A 10174-nucleotide genomic window follows, 5' to 3' on the forward strand; every position below is an offset into this window, starting at 1 on the left:
TCAATCTCAGTGGCTTCAAGTACCAAGAGCTGGAACTGGGACAAAGGCATCTCTCAGCACGAGGTAGGAAAGCCCAGCTTCTAGAGCCTGGCTCCATCCATCAGGGCAGACGGAGCTCAAGAATGGCCACATCCAAGGGTGCCTGGGGGGGCGGGGCTCAGTCGGTTAAGCCTCTGAGGCTCGATTTCAGCTCAGGTCTTGATCTCAGGGTCACAAGTTCAAACCCTGCACTGGGCTCCATACTTGGGTGTGGAGCCCACTGGAGGGAAAAAAAAAATGGCCTTATCCACGTACAGCACCCTCCTTCGCAACGGCCCGATCTTAACCTTTATCAAGGTGAGGTCAGATGGCACACTTCAGAGTTGTCGTGAGAATACTTTCCCGGTTATAAAAGCAATTGTACTGTTAAATTAATTTGGAAACTCCAAGTGTTTCAAGGGGAGAAAAAAAGCCGAGCACCCTTGATCCTACCATGCAAATATTTTCTGCCAGTTATGTCTTTAATGATGTACATACACATATACACACATTTGTAAAATAAAATTAGGGTCACAGTTAAGTATCTCTTTTCCTCCACTCAACATACATCACAAGCACTTTTCCATCATTAAATGCAAAAACATGAATTTGATCAGCTATCTGTCCTCATCGCCTGGATGTGCCGGAGTTCATTTACAGGCATCCCCATTGTGGGTACTTAGACTGTTTCCAAACTTTCGCTATAACAAAAGCTAATTCGGTGAACATCCTCACAAAGAAATCCATCCCATCTCTGGTTACTTCACATGAGTGGGTTCCTAGAAGTGGGATTACTGGAACAGAGAGTTTAACATTTTTAAGACTTTGAGAACGTAACATCAAACTGCATTCCAGAAGGTTTATTTCAACATACAATCCCAACTGCAACACAGAGTGCTTACTTTCACCATCGGTGACCTGCGGGACCCAGTGATGGCATTCGGGGCTCAGTCTTAACTTTGCCGCCTGTTCTTTGGGAGAACACGGAATCGACCCTTACTATTTTCCTGATTCCTAGTCCCTTCCCACAACCTGATCCCAAATAAAAGAGCGGTAAGGAAGACCAGCATGGGTCTGAGAGAGCAATTCCAATATTTCTAAAAATTTGTATCACCATGTATCTTCCTTTCAGGGCCCATGGTTGCCTCCAAAGGCAATTCTGGACCGAGTCTGAGAGAGGCTGAGGCCTCCGCTTGGGGTATCAATTCCCCTAGCCACTGCAGCCCCAGCACTCCTACCTCAAAAGGCTTGAACCAAGCCTAAGGGATATCTACCCACAACCTCCTGTTCACTTGCCTAAAGTCGGCTGATGCCTAGCGGTTTTCCCATCAGACACTACGTTCCGCAGGATAAAAAGGCTTAATTCCAAAGTCAGACATGGGGGGTCCTTTAATTTAGTATTTCAACTTGACCTTGTATTCCTGTTAATTAACTACCAACTTGCTCCCTGCTACCCTGAAATTCCTTCAGTGATACTTGTAATGAGACAGAAAATCTACCTGCCTGAGTCCCTCTTTTCTCTCTCTCCCATTCCAGAATTCAGGAGGCGCTATTCCGCCCTACACCTTATTCTGTTTTTTCATCATCTCCCCTACAAAAGTGTCACCTTCCAAAGCCCGCCCAGTCCTATCCCACCCATCCACGCACACCCTAACACCCCTATCCAGGTGTTGGGACACTCCTCTCACCACTGTAATTCTCATCCGATTCAATAATTCTAGGGTAAAGAGAACAAAAAAAGCTCTCTTCAAAAATAACACATTAGGTATTAGTTGGAAAAAAAAAAAAAAGCAATTTGTATGCAGTCCCTTCTCAGTCAAAATGTCAACCTCATGAAATGGGAAAGTCAGTAGGATTCTAAGATTACGGGGACAGGACAGTGTATTCTATCTATAAAATATTTCTTTAGATCCTACACAAAGCTGACATTTATAAGCTCAATAAGAACAAATTACACGGGAAGCTCATCTTTCCTTCCATCACACTGGGTGTGCGAGCATAGCAACAGATTGCTCAGTAGGCCTGAGAAGAAATTATTTATGAAAATTACACAGCAAGTACTTAACTCCCAAAAATATCAGTTTAATGAAAATTAGAACTTTATCACACAAAATCCTAAATTAAGATATTTTGGTAAATGACACTGGCCTTGCCCTTGAGATAAACATGCTCAGAATCCCTCATCAGAAAGAACCGCATGAGCCTTGTTTCTCATAAAAAGGGGGACGATGCTCTAATCCATGATTTTCTCTTGTTTATCGGAGCTGAATACCAGACCGATAAAGGGGAAAATGAGCTGTAACAGAAACAAACACAAAACAAACCCATAACTTTTCATGGCCTTCCTAGACCAAGAGACATACCCATAAAACAAAGCCCTTCTTGCCTCTTCAGAATGGAAAATTCAAAGGATCACAATCATCACACGAATATCACATTCATAGGACAAGCAAGGTCAACACCAGCAGGCCAGCGGAGAGTGACCATGGATTCCCTACTCAAAGGCCCATCTACAATGTGGGAAACAGGTCTGCATAGCACGGCCCAAGACAATACAAAAATAAACGACCAGGCCCTAAGAAGAGATACCTAACTCAGTGGTTCTCTGCCTTCGCTCTGGCCCATGCATCTGAGGGACAGGGATCCAGGAGGCTCTGGTACTTCAAAGGCTTGCTATAGGGGTGGGGGTTGTGGGTTCTTTGGGTGAAGGAATCAAAGAGAGGAAGGCACTGTAGACACTCTTTTTTTTTTCTTTTAATTTATTTGACAGAGAGAGATCACAAGTAGGCACAGAGAGAGAGAGAGAGAGAGAGAGGAGGAGGAAGCAGGCTCCCTGCCGAGCAGAGAGCCCGATGCGGGACTCGATCCCAGAACTCTGAGATCATGACCTGAGCTGAAGGCAGAGGCTTAACCTGAGCCACCCAGGCGCCCAGGCACTACAGACACTCTTAAGTCTAGAAGTTCCTTGTGGCTTCTGAAAGCCCCCTTCCCCCAGGTGATGTTGAGGCACACAAGAGCCCCATACCCCGTAGCAAACAGAACCATACAGCCCCATTTTACAGATGTGAAAACTAAGGTGCCAAAAGGAGAGGTGATCGGGAGAGTTAATGAAAGGGCGCAAACTCAATTCCGGGCCTCTGGACACTTGAGTTCACTGCACCTGCTCTACCCAGAGCCTTGAACACACCTGGTGGTCAACAAGCATTTAATAAACTAGTGATAGACGGTTACATGTGTGTGTTCATTCAATAAAATAACTGCCTGGGTTATTACAATGGTTCACATCCTGGTATCCCTGGATGAGTTCCCCAGCAGAACTCAATATTCCTGCCGCCAGCAGGGGTCCTGGGCTAGTTGCAGAACTCAGAGAGCCTAAGGGGACTATGAGTTTTAGATCAACCAGATCTGAGGAGGCTCCTCCTCGCGGGTCAATCAGGAGTTCTGCCTAGGATTCTGATGCCATTCTCATAATAAACACAGGCCTCAAAGTCTTCCTAACGAAACACAATTTATTTCAGGGACAGTTTGTCAAAAGATGGAGCTGGTGAGGGGGAAAATCACTCAAAAAGAATGCTTGAAGGTAAAATGCTGGCAGCTAGGGGCCTGCTGCCTGTAGCCCACGGGGCCTGGCGGAGTCCCCAGGACGGGCTAGGGCTTGGCATCAGGTGCCCCGGGGCTGGATTTGCTGTTGGTATCTCTCTCTTGGCATATTACAGGTAATTTATCAATCTTTGTTGAAAAATCAAGATTTATTCAAACTTCCTCACTTCCGTTCCCAGCATCCACTTCCTCGAGTGCCATCCCTGAACCCTGCCTTGGGCAGACATTCTGCACCCAATAGCAATCACACTCAGGACAAAAGCAGGACACATCTGGGGCAAATGAGCAGAAAGCCCTGACTTCCTACCCCATATGAGAAGAACCTGGTGTCCCATACAAAGAGAAGAACTGATTTTATTCTTAACAAAACTGACACTTCACAGCAATTTACATTCTGTTTATATATTACTTTATGTACTTTTAGATGTTATAGTTTATTAAAATATACTATCCGTTTATTACATTAATTTTCACATATGCAGTGTTGGGCATACAGTAAGCATTCAATAAGTTAAAGTTAACTGAATTCCCTTAAAGATGTTACAGCTAGGGGCGCCTGAGTGGCTCAGTGGGTTAAGCCTCTACCTTCAGCTGGGGTCGTGATCTCAGGGTCCTGGGATCGAGGCTGCATAGGGCTCTCTGCTCAGCAGGGAGCCTGCTTCCTCCCTCTCTCTCTGCCTGCCTCTCTGCCTGCTTGTGATCTCTGTCTGTCAAATAAAATAATAAAATCTTAAAAAAAAAAAGAGGTTACAGCTAAATACTAAAATCAGCTAGGGGCATACCCATAATAAAGATAATGAATTAGAGAATTTGAAGCAACTGTGAAGAAAATTCACGCTAAAGCACGTTCAGCCTGAAAAGACGGAGAGAGAGAGAGAAAATACATTGGCATCACTGTTATTTCCATATCATTTGGTCTCCATGGATACCATCTAACTTCTCTTCTGACAGGAAAAAATTCACTGACAATATTATATTTCACTATTAAATTCTTTGATACTTTACATAAAATAGCTACGCTGTGTTAATTCCTCGCCATTATCCATATACTCTCAGAAGAAGTTAATCCTTTTTTGCTGCAAAGTCTGTAAGAGAAAGTCACTGTTCAGTCCTGATTTCCTGGCTTTTCCACATTAAAAATAATGACAGAATTCTGAAAGTTAATGCCTTACACATTTGTAGATTGCTGTAACTTATACAACCTTCTTTCATACCCAGTATCTCATCTGTTCCCCAAAGCAACCCTATCAGATAGGTATTTAAGTATTATCATCACCTTCCACAGAACTAACCCCAAAAGGTAATCACCGGTTGTGTATTATCAGCTCACCAATTACAACACAATTTCCCCAGAGGGTAAGGAAATTCTTCTCCTGTTCCGGGTTGAACCCGCAGAGCCTAGAACTGTGTCTGGTGCTTACTGAATATCCCAGGAATACTTATTAAATGAATAAATAAGGTCCTTCATCTGCTTTACTCCCTTTTTTGGTGTAAAGCACAAAACAGAACCATGTCCCAGATACCCCATTTAGAGTTCTGCTCTCTATCAAAAGGAAATTCAGCAAAAATGTTCTAGAAACAACAGAGCTCATATTCGATAATCATAAGAATAAAAGGACAGTGTCCCTGCAAACATGAAGCAATGGGTGCCCACCAAAAGTTAAAAATCCTACATCTCAAATGTTCCACTACTCCTTGTGAGTTTCACAGCCTTAATTCGCTTTGGTATATTCAACATCTGCCCAATAAAGGACTTCAGAAGGCAGAGGAAGAGAAAAGTGAGGCCGTGGTTCATAGAGCTGTTAGGACCTTAGGACAACCATTTCTTTGCCATAATTTGCTTCCAATTTAATTACAAACTCTTACTCTTGATTACCATGACATTTTTACAGGTAAGTCTGAAATATGCAAAATTATCTTCAACTTGTGAAGATCAAAAGAAAAAAGACAAGTCACTGAGGATGAAGCATATAAATGTTTAATATCAGGAAGCAATTACAAATCATCACAGAACAGAACTCCTGAATCCAAGAGGCCAAAATCTAACTTCTTACACAACAGGCTGCGTTATAAGTTATAATCATTCACTAATTAGGAAATTCCGGACTTTGCCATCCATCAATCAATAGACGTTCCAAGGTTACCCTGCAAAAATGCCCGTTTAATTTCCAAATATTCCATCTCTGAAGTTTCCTTAGAAAAGGTAAGTTTTTCTAGGATTTTTTACGTTTCTATTTCTACCCCTTCCCCCTCCAAAAAAAAAAAAAAAAAAAAGGAAGGACATGGCGTTGGGAAAATTAGAGAATCCTGAATCTGTGTACACCCCGAAGTGAAACAGGGACCCCTTCCAGGTCCTGGTCGGGGAGCGCGCATCTGCCTGACATCAAGACGACCCACCTTTAGAACTCAAGTCTGTCACCAGACCTCTGTCGGCACCTGCCCAGCGAGCACCAAAAAGTGCAGGCTCCTAAGCTCCAGTGCCATTTGCAATCGGTCTGAAAACTAATAAATGACGGCAGGCTTGACAGCAGCCTTGGCGATTCCTGAAAATCCACAACAGGAAATGTAACTATCCTCCACCCTCCCTAGCCATTCATCAAAAGCAGACCGAGTCGCAGCAACAGAGAGGCCACTGGCACAAGGCAAATGCCAGCACTTTTCCTCCTGGAGAAAGACTCTGCGTTTTCTTATTCCGTGACCAAGGACGGGGAGCCCTACCCACCGGCGGCACCGGAGGGAGGAGGCTGAAGAGGGACGGAGCGGCTAAAAAATGTCCCCAAGTTCCAAACACTCCACTAAGGGGTGGCAAACGAGTGAACGCCGCCCGCTCGTGTGCGGCCACCCCGACTGCCAGTTCCAGGGGGCACATGTACAGCTGATGCCCCAGGCTTCTGTCTACACCCACGGACCCGGGCGCGCGCCCGGAACACCGTCTCTGCGCCCGGCTCGGGCTGCCAGCCTCCTTCCCTTCTCCCCCTCTAACAGGGCAAGGGGGTAGGGCGGCAAACGTACCGAGACCTGGGGCCAAAGACAGATGCCGGCGCGTCCTGGCGAGGGGACGTAGTTACACCCAGAGGCCCCTGGAACTTGCAGCGGCTTCCCGAACCCCTCTCGGGGGCCGGCCCCCAGGCCGGGGCACCGAGCGCGGCCGCAGGCGGGCGGGCGCCACGATTGGCCGCGGCGGGCAGCGCTCGGTGGGCGAGCCCGGCCGGCGAGGCGGAAAGGAAGTGGCGGCCACGGCTGTGCACCAACCACGTTCGGCCGGCGGGCGAATGCCACTCGGCGCCCAGAGCGGGGTCGGAGGGCGCGGGGCGGGCACTCGCGTCCCCACCCCGCCGCTGCCCGCGCCCCTGGACCCCCAGGGGACGCCCGCCCCCACGCCTGCCAGCAGGGCGCCGCTCGGTCCCCGGAGGCTCCCCGCCCCCACCTCGCCCGCTCCGTAGCCGAGGCGGGTCAGGCCCAGCGCGCCAGGCCGGCCCGGGGGCGCCTGCGGGGACCCGGCGGCGCCCGGCGCTAGGCCGCGGCCGGGGCGGATGACCCCTCCGCGCGGCGCCCTCCCGGGACGCGCCGCCGGAGCCCCTCCCCGCGCGCCTGGACAAGTGCAGTGACAAAGCCCCCGGGCCAGGCCGGACGCTGGCCGGCGGGAAGGAGGACGCGGCGTCCCTCCGGAGCGGCGCTGGCGGCAGCGGCCCAGCTCCCAGGAAGCCGGGCGTGCCGGCCAGGCCCGACGCCCAGACCGGCTCGGAGCCCGCCCGCCGCCTCCGGCCGCTGGCACCCGACGCCCGCGGCCGCTCCCTCAGTCCCGCGGGCCGGCGAGCCCTGGGACCGCTGCGGGGCGCCCCACCAAGTTTCCTTTGGCCGCGGAGCCAGGCGCCTCTCCTGGCCGGGGCGCGGGGCGCAGGCGGCGGGGCGGACGTTGGGCTCCAGCTTGTTTTCGCTGGAGCTGCCCGGAGAGAGGCGCCGCCGCCGGACACCGAGAAGGACCCGCTCTCCTCCTTCGGATCTGGTGGCGACCGCGTCTGTAAACACACACGCACGCAGACACATGCACACGACAATTTTGTTTTAAAAGGAGGCCCGACTCCGGCGGACCTGCACCCACACACACAACACCTGGGGCGCAGAATCACACAGAGCAGGTCTGTGTCCATGGAGCCACCTCTCCCCGTCTGCAAATCCAAAAGTGAAATTAAACCTCCACCAACCTCCTCCTCCTCCTCCTCCCTCTCTACCTCCTCCTCCTCCTCCTTGCAGCCTCAGCAGCCCCAGTAGCAGCAGCAACAGCAGCAGAACCTGCTTCCCCTAAAATCAGATGATCCATAAGAGCTCCGACCGTTCCTCCAAAAATCGGTATTAATATTCATGAACCCCAGCATTTTCCGCCTGCAAAACACTGTGTCAAACCATCAGGACGCGCGCGCACACACACACACACACATCCCCTCCAGTCCTCACAAACATGCCCTCGAGAAAAACACACACGCACAGTCACAACTATTATTTGAAAAATGTTACCTCTCGGTGTGCTTTTTCACACTACCAATACAATTCCGCAAGGTTTAAGTGTTGCTAGGGTGTGTGAAATGGAAATGAAAGCCCGTCAGTTGAATAATCGCAGGAGCAAAACTAAAAGTTACTCCCCGGCTTGCCTGAGAACAGTCCAGATCGAAAGCAAAACAAGGAGAGGAAACTGCGAAGAGCTGAGGCTGGAAATCCCCCCACCCCCCGCCCTCCTCCCTGCCTGGCTCCCTCCCTCCCTCGCCTCCCCCCTCCGCCCTCCTCCCTCCGCCCTTCCTCCCCAGTGTTTGTTTCAAGCTTGTGCAAGCGGGAGGTGGAGGCGGAGGGAGGGCGCGCGCGGCCGGGCCGGGAGGTGCGGAAGTTCGCCGCCGCCGCTCATTGGCGGGCCGCGCCGCTTTCATCATTTCTCGGAAAAGTCAATTTCATTTTCACTTCCCCATGTCGCGGCAGCAGGAGCAACAAGCGGCTGCTCGTGAGTCTGTTGTTGGCACACCGGGACGCTCCCACTCGCCGCGCACGCCATCGAGGCTGGGTGGGAGGGGTGGGGGTGGGGGGGTGAAGGGGGTGGTCCGGGAGCGACCCGGGCGCCTGCTTTGCTTTAGGCCAGAAGCTGGCGGCGGTAGGAGAGGAACGCAGGTACCCGAGCCTCCTTCCTCGGGGTTACCTGGAGGTTGGGAAGGAAGGAAGGGAGGGGGAGGAGGCGGAGGGCGGCGAGGGGAGCAAAGGGGGCGCTTGCCTTCCAGCTGGTGGGGCAGGTGTGAGTGGTGTTGAGCACCGCTGTCTTCAGGGGGGATGAAAATGCACTCTGTAACATGCCCGCCTCCCAGGAAAAAAAGGAACAATGAACTGACAAGACAGCAGTACTTCGATAAGAACTGGGCCCGCCGAGGGCTGGCGACCTTAACCGTCACTGAACCGTCCTCAGGAGTTGAGGGTGTAACCATTTGGAGGGCTGCCGCCATCTCTGGCACCACCTGGCGCTCTGTTCGGGAGCGAGGGCGATAAAAGGGGGTGTTCCCCTGGCCGGTCCACAGCAGCACACTCGAGACCGAGTTATCGCCGGTGCAACAGAAGTTCCTTTACTGCAGGAGGAGGTGCGCGAGGGTGTGAGTTAATCTTACATCCAGATGGCTTAATCGTGGCTGGTCCGGGGGAGAGGCTTCGTGCTGTGATACGTTCGTTCAGCCAGATTGAGATTTGGCCCCTTTAAACTTAGTAGCTGGGCCTGCTCCGTCAAGTTCCTCGACCAAAGGCCTCGGTTTTCAATGCTGTGAAACGGAGATAAATGATAGAACCCAAGAATACAACTACAGCACCTGTCGCCTTCAGAGTGTGTGAGCTCACATCAGCACAATTCATTTGAGACCTACGGCTTTGGGGTCCTTTGCCTTAACAGTATCAGTTCTCATCTAATTATACCTCTTTCTTCTCTCCAACTGCAGTTTAATCAGCCTTCTCCCAAACTTCTCTCTGCCACCAAGAAAGACCCTTCCTGGGAGGCCATAGCTATTGCATGTGAACACTTCTAAAAACATAGCTCCAACATCCCTCTTTGCCACTGAAGTATTGAATTCTGTGGATTGGAAGAAATAAAAGCCTCTCAGTGTGCATATGTGATGAGGAGACGGCTGAGTGTTTAGGATTCTGCTTCGTGGCTGTGATCTCAGAAACAGATCTCATATACGCACATTGCTTCTTCTCCCCTCTCCTGTAATACTGTCTGACACAGACACTTGCTTCCGTATTTCATAGAACATTGACCACTCCAGGGACTGAGAGTCCTTATAGACAAAGTCTATAGGGCAGCTGTCATCCTTTACCCACCTAGGGACGCAAGTTAAAAACCCAGTAGTCATTCGTGATGTCTTCTTTCCCCCAATGTACATCCAATGCGTAGCACCCTATTGACCTGTTAATGCTAATACATGTGGACCTGGCCCCTTCCCCATCCCCACTGCACTCCCTGCGACCAGTTAAGGCAGCTGTCGCCAACCATGCCCACCCTTGGGCTCCTCTGGGCTAGCAGCCACACTACTGT

At 50.6% G+C, this 10174-nt stretch overlaps 1 protein-coding gene across 5 annotated transcripts in view; it reads right to left on the minus strand.

Annotated features, from left to right (window-relative positions):
* The window catches only part of IRF2 (interferon regulatory factor 2), an 82886-nt gene extending 74535 nt beyond the window's left edge, over window positions 1-8351 (minus strand). The window contains exon 1 of one of the 5 annotated variants that reach the window (XM_080796251.1): window positions 8134-8351. The gene's annotated coding sequence lies outside the window, so the exon portion shown is untranslated. Of the gene's footprint in view, window positions 1-6630; window positions 6980-7731; window positions 7786-7850; window positions 7959-8133 lie in introns of those variants that run through there. The other 4 variants (XM_080796255.1, XM_080796254.1, XM_080796253.1 and 1 more) reach the window with 4 other exon arrangements.
* Window positions 8352-10174: the final 1823 nt, after the last annotated feature.

Source organism: Martes martes (genome assembly GCF_963455335.1).
Source record: "Martes martes genome assembly, chromosome: 2".
Lineage (NCBI taxonomy): Eukaryota > Metazoa > Chordata > Mammalia > Carnivora > Mustelidae > Martes > Martes martes.